The 15,347-nt window shown below is 38.1% G+C and overlaps 1 pseudogene; it reads left to right on the top strand.

Moving 5' to 3' along the window:
• Positions 1-492: 492 nt before the first annotated feature.
• On the top strand, positions 493-1,692 carry LOC138930434 (heterogeneous nuclear ribonucleoprotein C pseudogene; annotated as a pseudogene).
• Positions 1,693-15,347: the final 13,655 nt, after the last annotated feature.

Raw genomic sequence — 15,347 nt, 5'->3', positions numbered from 1 at the left:
CTCCATGACCCAATCCCCTTACACATGCTGACTACATACAGATTGCATTAGGTACTTCTGCATACATGAATTCACTTAATCCTTACAAGAAACTAGGAAGACTGCATTACCATTTTTCAGATGGTAAAACTGAATTGCAGAGAGGTTGGGAGACTTCCCTAAGAAGGAGAGGGGAAGAGAGAGGAAGAGAGAAAACATGCCCACAAAAGCTCTCTGTAGATAATCCTGAATTTGGGCAGCAAGCTGAAGAGACACAATCAAGGCTTTGATAAGAAAATTCAGGTTGGTTGACCAGGAGCTCTGTTTTTAATGCATATTTTCATTTCCCACAAACTTCAGAAACATTCTGCTTTTGCCTCCGATCTCCATTCAGCCTGGATTTGAATGACTCCTTGGAAACTGATCTTACTTTTGGCAATGCTCTCTATAATAATAGCCTTGGGCAACTCTGAATGTCAATTTGTTCAACTTTAAAATGAGTATACCGATTTTGTGAAGAGGCGAAGACTGAGCGATTGCGACCGCGTTGCCGACCTCGAGCAGCCATCGGCTTCTTCACGTAGAACCCAGGGGTAGGAGATTCAGAATCGAATCTCTTCTCCCTTCCCCCTCCTGTGAGATTTTTTTGATCTTCAGCTACATTTTTCAGCTTTGTGAGGCACCGTATCATCAAAGACAATGGCCAGCAATGTTACCAACAAGACGGACCCTCGCTCCATGAACTCTCGTGTATTCATTGGGAATCTCAATACCCTTGTGGTCAAGAAATCTGACGTGGAGGCAATCTTCTCAAAATACGGCAAAATCGTGGGTTGCTCTGTTCATAAGGGCTTTGCCTTTGTTCAGTATGTTAATGAGAGAAATGCCCGGGCTGCTGTGGCAGGAGAGGATGGCAGAATGATTGCTGGCCAGGTTTTAGATATTAATCTGGCTGCAGAGCCAAAAGTGAACCGAGGAAAAGCAGGTGTGAAACGATCTGCAGCGGAGATGTACGGCTCATCTTTTGACTTGGACTATGACTTTCAACGGGATTATTACGACAGGATGTACAGTTACCCAGCACGTGTTCCTCCTCCTCCTCCTATTGCTCGGGCTGTAGTGCCCTCAAAACGCCAGCGTGTATCAGGAAACACCTCACGAAGGGGCAAAAGTGGCTTCAATTCTAAGAGTGGACAGCGGGGATCTTCTTCTAAGTCTGGAAAGTTGAAAGGAGATGACCTTCAGACCATTAAGAAGGAGTTAACCCAGATAAAACAAAAAGTGGACTCTTTACTGGAAAGCCTGGAAAAAATTGAAAAAGAACAGAGCAAACAAGGAGCTGGAGTTGATCAAGGATGATGAAAAAGAGGCTGAGGAAGGAGAGGATGACAGAGACAGCGCCAATGGCGAGGATGACTCTTAAGCACATAGCGGGGTTTAGAAATCTTGTCCCATTATTTCTTTACCTAGGCGCTTGTCTAAGATCAAAATTTTCACCAGATCCTCTCCCCTAGTATCTTCAGCACATGCTCACTGTTCTCCCCATCCTTGTCCTTCCCATGTTCATTAATTCATATTGCCCTGCGCCTAGTCCCATTTTCACTTCCTTTGACCCTCCTAGTAGTTACGTTAAGTCTTACCCTGTAATTTTTGCTTTTAATTTTGATACCTCTTTATGACTTAACAATAAAAAGGATGTATGGTTTTTATCAACTGTCTCCAAAATAATCTCTTGTTATACAGGGAGTACAGTTCTTTCCATTCATACAATAGTTGCTTCCCTAACTACAAAGGCAGTCTCATTAGTTGAGTAGAACCTGAGAGCAGCTTTGAGTTAGAGGTATGTGTGTTATACCCCACATAAGAGTGCTGTGTGGGGCTGTTCAACACAAATGTAACAATGTATTTTTGTGAATGAGAGTTGGCATGTTAAGTGCATCCTCTAGAAAAATAACTAGTGTAATAGTCTTAAGATTTGTTTTCTAAAGTTGATACTGTGGGTTATTTTTGTGAACAGCCTGATGTTTGGGACCTTTTTTTCTCAAAATAAACAAGACCTTATTAAACCAGGAAAAAAAAAATAAAATAAAATGAGTATACCATCAATACTAATCATAACAATACCAACAGTGACAATAATAAATATGTTTTATAGGGTGGTGATTTTGAGACCGATAGGTAGAGTATGTGAACTGTAATACAGCTTGCAAACATTAAATTTTGTAACAAACAAACAAAAAACAAAACTTCTCCATTCGATGCAAAAGCATACTAATGGGAGAAATTTCACTAAGTATCAAATTAAGTGTTCAACCTCAGAACCACACCCATCAAAGAGTCCACACTCCATAAATTCTTTGTTTTAGGGGTCAGGAAAAGTTATCAGCTGCTTTGTTCCTGTTACAAATCAGCTGACTCAGCCACTTCTCAAAGAGTGAAACATGCTTCTGAAGTGATGGTCTGTAGTTTATTTTGTGTCTTAAAGTTTTTCATCCAGGGAAATGTGCAGAGGGAGCAAGGCTGCCAGAAATGATATCAGATGATTAATTAGTACTCATTACTCCCGAGAAAGAGAGCAGTGATTTCCTAAGAGCTCGTCTGTGATGTTTTGGAAGGTTTGGTTTCAAAGCAAAATACCCACATCTTAGTAGAATCCACGGGTCTTCTCATGCCTCTACCCAAAATCTCTTTACTATTCTGTGTGAATTCTATATTTTCTAAGAATCTATCACTAAATGGTAGAGTTTAATATTCTTGTAAATTCCTTTGGAATAATACAATTGTGTTTATGTTGTCACCATAGTCAGCTTACTAGAAAACAAACAAATCAGCACAGAATTATTTGCAAGGTAATTAAGTGTGTCATTGGCAGCACCCGAAACAGAAGGGACTTACAAGAACCAAATGAATCTTTGTTCAAACGACTAAGTATGCATAGCAAATGATCATCAAAATGACAGAACAGAAAAAAAAAGTCTCAAACATAACTCCAAATTTCCCTAAGCTTGGAACAATGGTTTTGCCTGTTTTTAATAAAATATAAAGCTTGAAAAATCTCGCTGAAAATTTCAAAAGCCTTCTTTTGACATCAAATACCTCTTAAGAAGCAGTATTTGCAGGCGTTTGGTGTAAATGAATCACAAACATGTGGATAAAATTTCCCACAAAATATGCACAGTTCAAAAATTAAGTGAGAAAGTGTTTCAAAGAAATATGCTTTGAGTTTTCTTAACTAAAATGATGGTATAATTAGTGAATCCTTAAGAGGTCACAGACACAGTGAATTGGTTTGTTTTTAATTCAGCTGTTTTAAAACAGCTGTGCAGAGTTTGCAATCAGACACACCCTTTCATTTACTAACTGCATGACCTTGACAAGTTCTTTTACTTTCCTGAGCTTCAATTTCCTCATCCATTCAATGGAGTTAGTACTACTTAATTCACAGTGTTGTTGTGTGGGTTCAATAAAAGTGGCTTATTTATGCATGGTACTTGCTAAATGTATATGTATGTGTATTTGTGAGTGTATGTATCAATGTGTGTGTGTCACTCAGCCGTGTCTAACTCTCTGTAGCCCCATGGACTGTAGCCTCCCAGGCTCCTCTGTCCATGGAATTTTCCAGGTAAGAATACTAGAGTGGGTTGCTATACCCTCCTCCAGGGGATCTTCCCCACCCAAGGATCGAACTTGGTTCTCCCACACTGCAAGCAGATGCTTTACCATCTGAGCCACCAGGGAAGCCCGTGTATCAATGTGTAAGTGTGTATGCATGTGGGTGTGAGTGTGAGTATATGTGGGTATGTGTGAGGCTCTGTGTAGGTGGTGTGTGTATGAAATCAGCAAATATGTGTGAGAGTGTGCAAATGAATGAGAATACATATGCATGTGTATGTATATCTAAGTGTCTGTGTGCTTCTCCATAGAAGTGACAGGTTATAAATTATGAATCAATGTAACAGAATGTACAAAGATGCTAACGTCGACTCTATGTTGACATTTTATCCAATGCTAATTTGTCAACTTGCTAGTGGAAAGTAGTCAGTTCTTAAATTTTGAATTTCTAGGAAGCTGGCGTTTAGTGAATTCATTCGGATTCACTTGGTGCATTTGTAACCTAAAGACAAGAATGCTGTGAGCTGGTGTATAATGTGTAAAGTCTTTTCTAGCTTACGAGCTTATGAAAAAGTTTCTGTTTAATGAAGAACAGGATGCATGTATCTGAATGAAAGTTCAATTGCTTAATATGGTTGGGTTTTTTTGATACTGAATTGTATGAGCTATTTATGTTTTTTAGATATTAACCCCTTATCAGACATATCATTTGCAAATATTTTCTTCCATTCAGTAGATTGTCTTTTCATTTTTTGATGGTTTCATTTGCTTGTCAGAAGCTTTCAAGTCGAACTAAGTCCCATTTGTTTATTTTTGCTTTTGTTTTCCTTGTCTAATGATACAGATCCAAAAGACTTATTGCTAAGACTTATATTCTTAAAAAAGAACAATTGCTTATTACAAAATACTAATGCTCTTGTCTTTTAAGATGCCAAAGCTACTTAAGAGAAAAATTAGAGAATCAATACATGTATTGATGGTAAAGAATCTGCCTGCCAATGCAGGAGACACGGGTTCAATCCCTCGGTTGGGAAGATCCCCTGGACAAGGAAATGGCAACCCACTCTAGTATTCTTGCCTGGAGAATTCCATGGACAGAAGAACCTGGCAGGCTACAATCCATGGGGTCGCAAAGAGTTGGACACGACTGAGTGACTAACACTCATGGCAACTACATCTCCCTGTTGTCAAAGGAACTTTTGGGGCCAGAGACAGTCTTCTGTAGTTGTCACTACCACACTTTGATGCATCCTCGCCCAAGATTTCGCCCAGAAACCTCCTCAGTTAGGCACAGCCCAACAAGGAATATGCTCCCTGATCTCTTTGCGAGGATTTCTTTGCTAGTAGTCATGAAGACTGATGTTGAAGCTGAAACTCCAATACTTTGGCCACCTGATGCAAAGAACTGACTCATTTGAAAAAACCCTGATGCTGAGAAAGATTGAGGGCAGGAGGAGAAGCAGACAACAGAGGATGAGATGGTTGGATGGCATGACTGACTCGATGGACATGAGTTTGGTAAACTCCAGGAGTTGGTGATGGACAAGGAGACCTGGCGTGCTGCAGTCCATGGGGTCACAAAGGGTTGGACACGACTGAGTGACTGAACTGAACTGAACTGAGTCATGAGGTCCTTAGCAGCTCCTGGACTGCTCACTGGTCTCTTTCAGCATGCTTGGGGGGCTTGCTTCTCAGTTTTGGCTCGACCTAGCATGTGATGTCTCCAACTTCCCCAAGACCCTGTTCTTCTGCTGGAGAGAATCTCTCCATTCTTCCAGGACAGGGTCTCTCTATTGGTGAGGATGAAAGCATGCAATTCAAAGGAGGGGGATCCCATTTCTTCAGGTGATTGCTTTGTCTTGGGCTCTCTGCAAGGGCAGACTGCTTAACCGTTCTTTGTGGGAAGTGCTTCTCTCTTGGAGAGGTTTACCCACCTCGCCAGCATGGTTGGTTCAGTACTCTGCTGAGGTGAGTCGGCACCATTGCTGTTGCCTTCTTGTTCGGATGTGGTCTTCTCGCCTCTGCTGTGGTGTGCTCTGTGCCCTCTACTGGCACTCATTTCTTTCCGAGGAACTTCTTTTGGGTTTTCCCTTAGCTGTTGAATTCTTGAAGGCATCCCTGCCCTTGTTGAGCAATCCTCCTGATCTGATCTGGATTGTCAGTGCCTTTCTGCTTCCCCACTCTCTGCTGCGTTCACAGCTCCAGAAATCGACAAGGCTGTCTTCTCTTCTCAGAGCTTTTCTCTCCGTCTCCTCTGCACCCTGGGCGATCCCTTTGTTCCTAGCTCAGTGGCTCCTGAACACAAAGCTGCATTTAAGAGCAGGGGTTAACACAGCATCCTCTCCTCTGGAGCTCACTTTTGTCCAACTCTTGACCTCGTTGATTAGGTCTCAATCTGCTTCTGCAAGGTAGTGGAACTAATTATGCAGATTAAGAGCTTGCACGCAAATTCAAATAATCACCACGGGTTAGAGTAGTAGGAAATTCAAGTGGGTTTTAGTACAGGTCAGATCCTTTACATTAAGCTCCTGACACCCCATCCATATTCTCTGTTGTTAAAAAAAAATTATATCAAATACGTCTTGAATTTGTGAAAACATAGCTACAGTTTTCTCCCCTTTTGGTAATGAAGAGATTTTGGTCATAACAGAAATTGGCCAGTAGTCTCTTGACAACCATATACTATGACTGGTCAGCCAAGTTAACTCAGTGTTTATTTCTATCTCCATCCATCAGCAGGCTTTATGAAAAAGGGAAAAATGATTTTCAAGATTTTATAACTCTAACAACAATGTGTCAAGTTACATGGACATCATAAAAGAATAGCTGTTACTGAGTTGGCACAGACTTCAAGAGTTTTTCTATTATATACTTTGCCTGCACCCAAGGCAAGTGCTGTTCTGAGTTTATGTAGCACCTCTGCAACTTACTAGCTGTATGACTTTGGGTATTGACTTAAGCTCTCTGAACCTTAGTTTCTTCATTTGTAAGATTGTTTAGTTATACACAGGGTTGTTCTACTACTAATAATGGCATTTATTCAGCCTTTACATAGCAGGCATTGTGCTGAATTGCTTTATTAGCACTACCTCATTTCATTCTCATACTAGCACTCAAGGCACATATTATTATTATTAGACCCTAATCTAAAAAATGAGAAAAGCAACAGTTAGAATGGAACATGGAACAATGGACTGGTTCCAATTGGGAAAGGAGTGCTTCAAGGCTGTATATTGTCACCCTGCTTATTTAACTTATATTCAGAGTATATCATGAGAAATGCTGTGCTGGATGAAGCACAAGCTGGAATCAAGATTGCTGGGAGAAATATCAATAACCTCAGATATATAGATGATACCACCATAAAGCAAAAAGGAACTAAAAAGCTCCTTGATGAAGGTGAAAGAGGAGTGTGAAAAATATGACTTAAAACTCAACATTCAAAAAACTAAGATCATGGCATCTGGTCTCATCACTTCATGGCAAATAGATGGGGAAACAATGGAAACAGTGAAAGACTTTTCATTTTCTTGGGCTCCAAAACCACTGTGGACCATGACTGCAGTCATGAAATTAAAAGATGCTTGCTCCTTGGAAAAAAAGCCACGACCAACCTAGACAGCATATTAAAAAGCAGAAACATTATTTTGCTGACAAAGGTCTGTATAATCAAAGCTATGGTTTTTCCAGTAGTCATGTATGGATGTGAGAGTTGGACCATAAAGAAAGCTGAGTGCTGAAGAATTGATGCTTTTGAACTGTGGTGTTGAAGACTCTTGAGAGTCCCTTGGACTGCAACGAGATCAAACCAGTCCATCCTAAAGAAAATCAACCCTGAATATTCATTGGAAGGACTGATGCTGAAGCTGAAGCTCCAATAATTTTGCCACCTGATGTGAAGAACTGACTCATTGGAAAAGACCCTGAAATTGGGAAAGATTGAAGTCAGGAGGAGAAGGGGACAATAGAGGATGAGACGGTTGGATGGCATCACCAATTCAATGGACATGAGGTTGAGTAAGCTCTGGGAGATGGTGAAGGACAGTTGGTGTGTTGCAGTCCATGGAGTCACAAAGAGTTGGATATGACTGAGCGACTGAACAACATCATGAAAATAATGTAATTTGCCCAAGTCAACCAGCTGATAAGTAGTCGAGTTGAGACTTGATCCTAGATCATGGTGTGAAGATTCCCAACATACTTTTCCTTAACCAGTATAAAGTGCTGCTGTGAGGACCAAATGAGATAAAACTGAGGGGATGTAACAAAAATGGCACTATATAATTGTTTATTACTGTTAGAGCTATGATTACCACCCTCAGGTAATCATGCTTAATTTTTTTTATTTTTATGTAGTTTTAGTTTTATTTTTCTTAAGCTCTTTAGAGTGATAGGTTCTGAAAGCATTGAGGGAGTTATAGTGTGTGTGTGTTAGTCGCTCAGTCATGTCTGACACTTTGCAACCCCATGGACCACAGCGCATCAGGCTCCTCTGTCCATGGAATTCTCCAGGCAAGAATACAGGAGTGATAGAAGAGTTATGAATTATGGCTGTACAGAGCCAAGATTCCAACTCCACTGATTATAAAATTTGTGCTTACATTTGATATTCCTAAATGATGGAAAATGCTACACATTCATTGCTGTTTTGAAGGTATGTGATGCAGAGAGGGTCTGTCTTTCCCCTTCATTTGATGGCCCCATGAGTCATTCTTCTAATTCTTTTGATGTTTTCTTTAATTGTAATAGTTCTTGACTCTACTTTGGATATAGTTCCCAAGGAAGGAGTCTATAATCATCCACAGAATGGTTATGAAATTATAAAAAAATAAAGCATGAGTAATATTTAGTTTGGGCTTCCCAGGTGGCCCAGTGGTAAAGAATCCACATGCTAATGCAGGAGACATAAGAGACATGGGTTCTATCCCTGGGTCAGGAAGATCCCCTGGAGGAGGGCATGGAAACATACTCCAGTATTTCTTGCCTGGGAAATCCCATGGACAGAGGAGCCTGGTGGACTACGGTTCATGGGGTCACAAAGAGTAAGATGCAACTGAGTGTGCACACACACACTATTTAGTTTCAAATAAACACTTACAGGCCTGTTAAAAGGTAGAAGAGAATCAAGGTATGCCTACTAATGCCTCCTGGTTAGGAGCATAGGCCTGCCATATAAATCTCTGCCTTCTACTTAGTTATTGCAGGACCCTGGGCAAGATACCCAATGCAATGAAATCTAAGATGTCATCAATTACATGACACATCACTATTTAATGTATTCAGTTAGTTTAGTCGCTCAGTCATGTCTGACTCTTTGCAACCCCATGGACTGCAGCTTCCCTGTCCATCACCAACTCCCGGAGCTTGATCACAGTCACGTCCATCGAGTTGTTGATGCCATCCAACCATCTCATCCTCTATTGTCTCTTTTCTCCTGCCTTCAGTCTTTCCCAATTTCAGGGTCTTTTCCAATGAGTCAGTTCTTCACATCAGGTGGCAAAATTATTGGAGCTTCAGCTTCAGCATCAGTCCTTCCAATGAATATTCAGGACTGATTTCCTTTAGGATTGACTGGTTTGATCTCCCTGCAGTCCAAGGGACTCTCAAGAGTCTTCTCCAACACCACAGTTCAAAAGCATCAATTCTTTGGTGCTCAGCCTTCTTTATGGTTCAACTCTCACATCCATGCATGACTACGGGAACAACCATTGCTTTGATTATAGGGACCTTTGTTGGCAAAGTAATATCTCTGCTTTTTAATATGCTGTCTAGGTTTGTCATAGCTTTTCTTCCAAGGAGCAGGCATCTTTTAATTTCATGGCTGCAGTCACTATCTGCAGTGATTTGGGAGCCCAAGAAAATAAACTCTGTCACTGTTTCCATTGTTTCCCCATCTATTTGCCATGAAGTGATGGGACCAGATGCCATGATCATCATTTTTTAATGTTGAGTTGCAAGCCAGCTTTTTCACTGTCTTATTTCAATTTAATCAAGAGGCTCTTCAGTTCTTTTTTGCTTTCTGCCATAAGGGTGGTGTCATCTGCATATCTGACATTATTGATATTTCTCCAGGCAATCTTGATTCCAGCTTGTGCTTCATCCAGCTTGGCATTTCACATGATATACTCTGCTGCTGCTGCTGTTAAGTCACTTCAGTCGTGTCCAACTCTGTGCGACCCCATAGATGGCAGCCCACCAGGCTCCCCTGTCCCTGGGATTCTCCAGGCAACAACACTGGAGTGGGTTGCCATTTCCTTCTCCAATGCATAAAAGTGAAAAGTGAAAGTGAAGTCGCTCAGTCGTGTCTGACCCTCAGTGACCCCGTGGACCTCAGCCTTCCAGGCTCTTCCATCCATAGGATTTTCCAGGCAAGAGTACTGGAGTGAAGTGCCATTGCCTTCTCCAATATACTCTGCATATAAGTTAAATAAGCAGAGTGACAGTATACAGCCTTGACATACTCCTTTCCCAATTTGGAACCAATCTGTTGTTCCATGTCCAATTCTAACTGTTGCTTCTTGACCTGCGTACAGATTTCTCAGGAGGCAGGTAAAGTGGTCTGGTATTCCCATCTCTTGAAGAATTTTCCACAGTTTGTTGTGATCCACACAGTCAAAGGCTTTAGTATAGTCAGTGAAGCAGAAGTAGATGTTTTTCTGGAATTCTCTTGCTTTTTCTATGATCCAATGGATGTTGGCAATTTGATCTCTTCTTCCTCTGCCTTTACTAAATCCAGCTTGAACATCTGGAAGTTCATGGTTCATGTACTGTTGAAGCCTGGCTTGGAGAATTTTGAGCATTACTTTGCTAGCGTGTGAGATGAGTGCAATTGTGTGGAAGTCTGAACATTCTTTGGCATTGCCTTTCTTTGGGATTGGAATGAAAACTGGACTTTTCCAGTCCTGTGGCCACTGCTGGGTTATTCAAATTTGCTGGCATGAACAGTATGAAAAGGCAAAAATCACAAGTTACTTTGCAAGAAAATAAATTATTGCGTACATTCTCCATTGATACTTATATTTGTTTCGCTAATAACAATTGCTCCCCTTCCACTCTCTTTTCAGTACCTTTCAGCATGTACTGTACCTTTTCCTTTCAATGTTAATTCATAGTGAACATTCTTGAAAGCATTTAAAATGACAATAAAACTCATCATATATAGTACTAATTTCATACATAAATTCAAATAAATTAACAGCAGTGTCAGCAAGTATGACCAAGTATGTGCACACACAGTAATAGCTACTATGCTAAGCTATTGTCTGAACAATAGTGATTTTAACAGGCAATTGATTACAAGCTGCATCCTGACTTCAGAAATGAGACATATGTTCTTAGAATCAATTAAATACAGTCCTTAAGCTTTCTTAGCCTGTTTCCTATTTGAAAAACTGAGACTGACAATTGCTATTGCCTCTAAAGGGTAGCATGAGGTTACACTTAAATCTCTGCACAATATTGGACACATAGTAAGTGCTCAGAGAAATTAAGAGGGGAGAAACTGCTTTAGAGGGTATCACTGTGAAAATCAAGAATAAGGCAAAAGATTAAAAGGCAGCTATAGCAATGTCTTAGCTGAATACTAACAACATTATGAAGACGAAACCATAAAACATGACAGACATATCTTGGAGATATTGTGGGTTTGGTTCCAGACCACAGCAATAAAGTGAATACAATAAAGCAGTCACACAATTTTTGATTTCCCTGTGCATATGAAAGTTATGCTTACACTATACTGTGAACTGTACTGTATACTGTCGATTAAATATGTGCTAGCATTATGTCTAAAAATACAATGTATGTATCTTAGCCCTAATTAAAAAACACTTTGTTGCTAAAGATTCTTGCGTTTAACAATACAGAATTACCTCAAACCTTCAATTTGTAAAAAATGCAATATCTGTGAAGTACAACAAATCAAAGCACGATAGAACAAGGTATGCCTCTGTTTGCTGACATAGGCCATGACTTCATAACACCCTAGTGACAACCTGTAAAGGGGATAGGTTGACTTCTTTTAAACTGCTTATTTCTTCATTAATTTTTAATATTTTATTTTATTGAAGTATGCTGTGCTGTGCTGTGCTTAGTCACTCAGTCGTGTCCGACTCTTTGCAACCCCATGGACTGTAGCCCTCCAGGCTCTTCTGTCCTGGGGATTCTCCAGGCAAGAATACTGGAGTGGGTTGCCATTTCCTTGTCCAAGGGATCTTCCCAACTCAGGGATCAAAACCAGGTCTCCCACATTGCAGGAGGATTCTTTACCAGCTGAGCCACAAGGGAAGCCCAAGAATATTGGAGTGGGTAGCCTATTCCTTCTATAGGGGATCTTCCCAACCCAGGAATTGAATGGTCTCCTACATTGCAGGCAGATTCTTTACCAGCTGAGCTATCAGAGAAGCTCTTATTGAAGTATACGTGATTTATGATATGTCAGTTTCAGGTGTTATGCACAGTGATTCAGTTTCATATATATATATATATATATATATACACACACATATATATTTTTTCAGATTCTTTTCTCCTAGACTATTACAAAATACTGAGTATAGTTCCCTGTGCTGTACAGTAGCTTGCTTTAATGACAGTGAAGAGAAAACTTAGTTCATATTTCATGGACTACATTAGGATCCCCAAATACTGACTAAATATTTACTAAAACCCCCATATGAATTTCTAGGCATTGTTTTCTTATTTAAAATCTTTTATGTATTATAAAATGGAGCAACTTCTATGGAAAGATGTGGTATACACACACACCTACATATAAATATATATGTGTATATACACAGAATATTATTCAATACACACATATAGAATATTACTTAACCCTTATAAAGAATGACATAATGCCATTTGCAGCAACATGGATGGAGCTGGAGATGATCATACTAAGTGAAGTAAGTCAGACAGAAATGGGCAAATATCATATGATGTCACATATGCAGAATCTAAAAAATAATGATATGAATGAACTTATTTACAAAACAGAAAGAGACTCAGGCTTAGTGAATGAACTTATGGTTATCAGTGGGGAAGGGTGAGGGGAGAGATAGACTGGGAGGTTATGATTGACATATACACAGTGCTATATTTAAAATAGATAACCAACTGGAACCTATAGCACAGAGAACTCTGCTCAGTATTCTGTAATAACCTAAATGAGAAAAGAACTTGAAAAAGAATATATACATATATACATGTAACTAAATTACTTTGCTGTACATATGAAACTAGTAAAACATTGCTAATGAACTATTGTCTAATATAAAATACAAATAAAAACATTTTTTACCCAGGTATAACCCCTCCAAATTTTTATGTATTATAAAATGGTACAACTTCTATGAAAAACGATATGTAGATTCCTCAAAACATTAAAAATAGAACTATAATATGTTCCAGTAAACCCACTTCTGGGTGTGTATGCAAAAGAATTGAAAACAGAGCCTCAGTGAGATATTTGGACACCCATATTCATAGCAGCACTGTTCATAATAGCCAAGATGTGTAAGCAATCCAAATGTCCAATGGTGGATAAATTGCTTTTAAAAATATGGTGTGAAATACTATTTAGTCTTAAAAAGGAAGGAAATTCTGTCACATGTTACAACATGGATGAATCTTGACAACATTATATTAAGTGAAATAAGCCAATTATGAAAACACAAAGTGTGTATCTAAAGTAGTCAAATTCATATAAACAAAAAGTAGACTGGTGGTTAGTAGGAGCTGAGGAGAGGAAGGGAAGAGGAGTTATTTTTTAATGGGTATAGAATTTCAATTTTGCAAGACTGAAAAAGTTCAGGGGATCGCTTTCAAAGCAATGTGAATACAGTTAACACTACTGAATTGTACACTTAAAATGGTTATGACAATAAATTTTATGTTATGTGCTTTTAAATCACAATAAAAACTATATGTCCTCAGCATATCCTTTTTTAATTTTGAGGGAGAAAGAATAGTAGATTCTAAAACAATATTAATTTTTCCTTCAAAATCTCTTATTGTCTTTCTTCTGAAAGTGAAAACGTATTGTTCTGAATAAAGTATTTTTCATTTATATGCAGAAATCAAAATTATACTGTTCCATTTAATGCAAGGCAATAGGATACAGAGTAGTTTGAAATCAGGAAATAATTCCCATTTTTCATTTCTCTGACCACATTGGAATTAAACTAGAGATTAAGAACAAAAACATAATTAGAAAACATGTTTCTGGAAGTTTGAAAACAATTATCTCATGGATCGAGAACAGAAAATGTAAAGGCTAATATTAAATATTTAGCATTAAATGAAAATGAACAGAATACATATATAAGCTCATGAGATACAGCTAAAACCATAGTTACAAGGAAATTTATAATCTTAAATTTTTATAGCACAGAAGGCTAACTATTAATGAGCTAAGAATACAACTTAAGAAATTAGAAAAAAGTACAATAGACTAAACCCAAAGAAAGTGGAATAAATCAAAGAATAAAGATAAAAGAAGAAACCAGTGAAATAGAAAACAAACCTTTACTATAGGCAGTCAACAAAGCCAACAGTTGGTACTTTGAAAAGGCTAAAAAAAATTGCAAATTTTTTGCAAGAATGATCAAGAATAAAAGATGGAAGGCACGAGAAAGCAATATCAGGAATGAAAAAGGGACTATAATTATAAATGCCTCAAAGAATAACAAAGTAATAAAAGGGTATTATTGAAAAAAATCATTAAGCTAACAGATTGAAAACATGGTGATGAAGTGGACAAATTCCTATTGAGTTGCAAGAAATACTCAAGGAAATAATAATTCCAATTTTACACAGATTATTCCAGATTTTTAAAAAGAAGAAACACAAACTCATTTTATAAAAACAGCATAATGTTGACATCAAGTCAGATTTCATTGATGAATATATATTAAAAAAAATTCTAAGTAAAATCTTAGCAAACCAAATCCAGCAATGCATAAAAAGAAAATGCTTTATAATCAAATTCATTTATTTTCAGAATGCAAATGCTTTTATCTTAGAAAATCAATTTATGAAATTCCCTGAATTTTGAGATTACATGAAAAGCAATATGATTATTTCAGTAGAAGCAGAAAGACTATTTGATAAAATTCAATATTCACTCATGATAAAATTCTTAGTAAACAATGAAGAGAGGAGAGTATCTTAAACCTATTTAATGAAAAAGAGAAGCATATTAGAAGTATCGCACTTCTGGTAAAATGTTGAAAGCATTTCATTTGCAACTGGGAAAAAGCCAATGGTGCCTGCTATAACAAACTCTACTCAACATTGTATTGGTGATCATAGACAATGAAATGAGATAAGAAAAAGAAATGGTTGGCTAAGATAAGATAAGAAAAAGAAAAAGAAATGCAAAGAAAGAAACAAAAATATTATTCACAGATCTTATGACTGTCTACATAGAAAAAACCTAAATGTACAGATAAATTAGTAGGATTATTAAGACTGTTTGATCCAGGCTTCTGGATATAAAGATAGCATATAATAATAGATTGAAATTCTGCATATCAGGAGAAGAAATATGAAGAGCTAATAAACAATTAATGAATTTCTCAACCTCATTAACAATCAGAGAAGTATAAATTGAAACCACAATAAAGTAATTATTTCACAGCTAATATACTAGAAGAATGAAAACAAGTATTCATGAAGATATTCAGCAACTTCAATTTGGCATTATCTAGTAGCGTGGAAAATGTGTATTTCTTTTCCTGAGCAAATATATCATG

This window comes from Ovis canadensis, chromosome X, assembly GCF_042477335.2.
Source record: "Ovis canadensis isolate MfBH-ARS-UI-01 breed Bighorn chromosome X, ARS-UI_OviCan_v2, whole genome shotgun sequence".
Lineage (NCBI taxonomy): Eukaryota > Metazoa > Chordata > Mammalia > Artiodactyla > Bovidae > Ovis > Ovis canadensis.
Note: the sequence above shows the minus strand (reverse complement) of the source record. Positions and strands in the feature narration are given on the sequence as shown.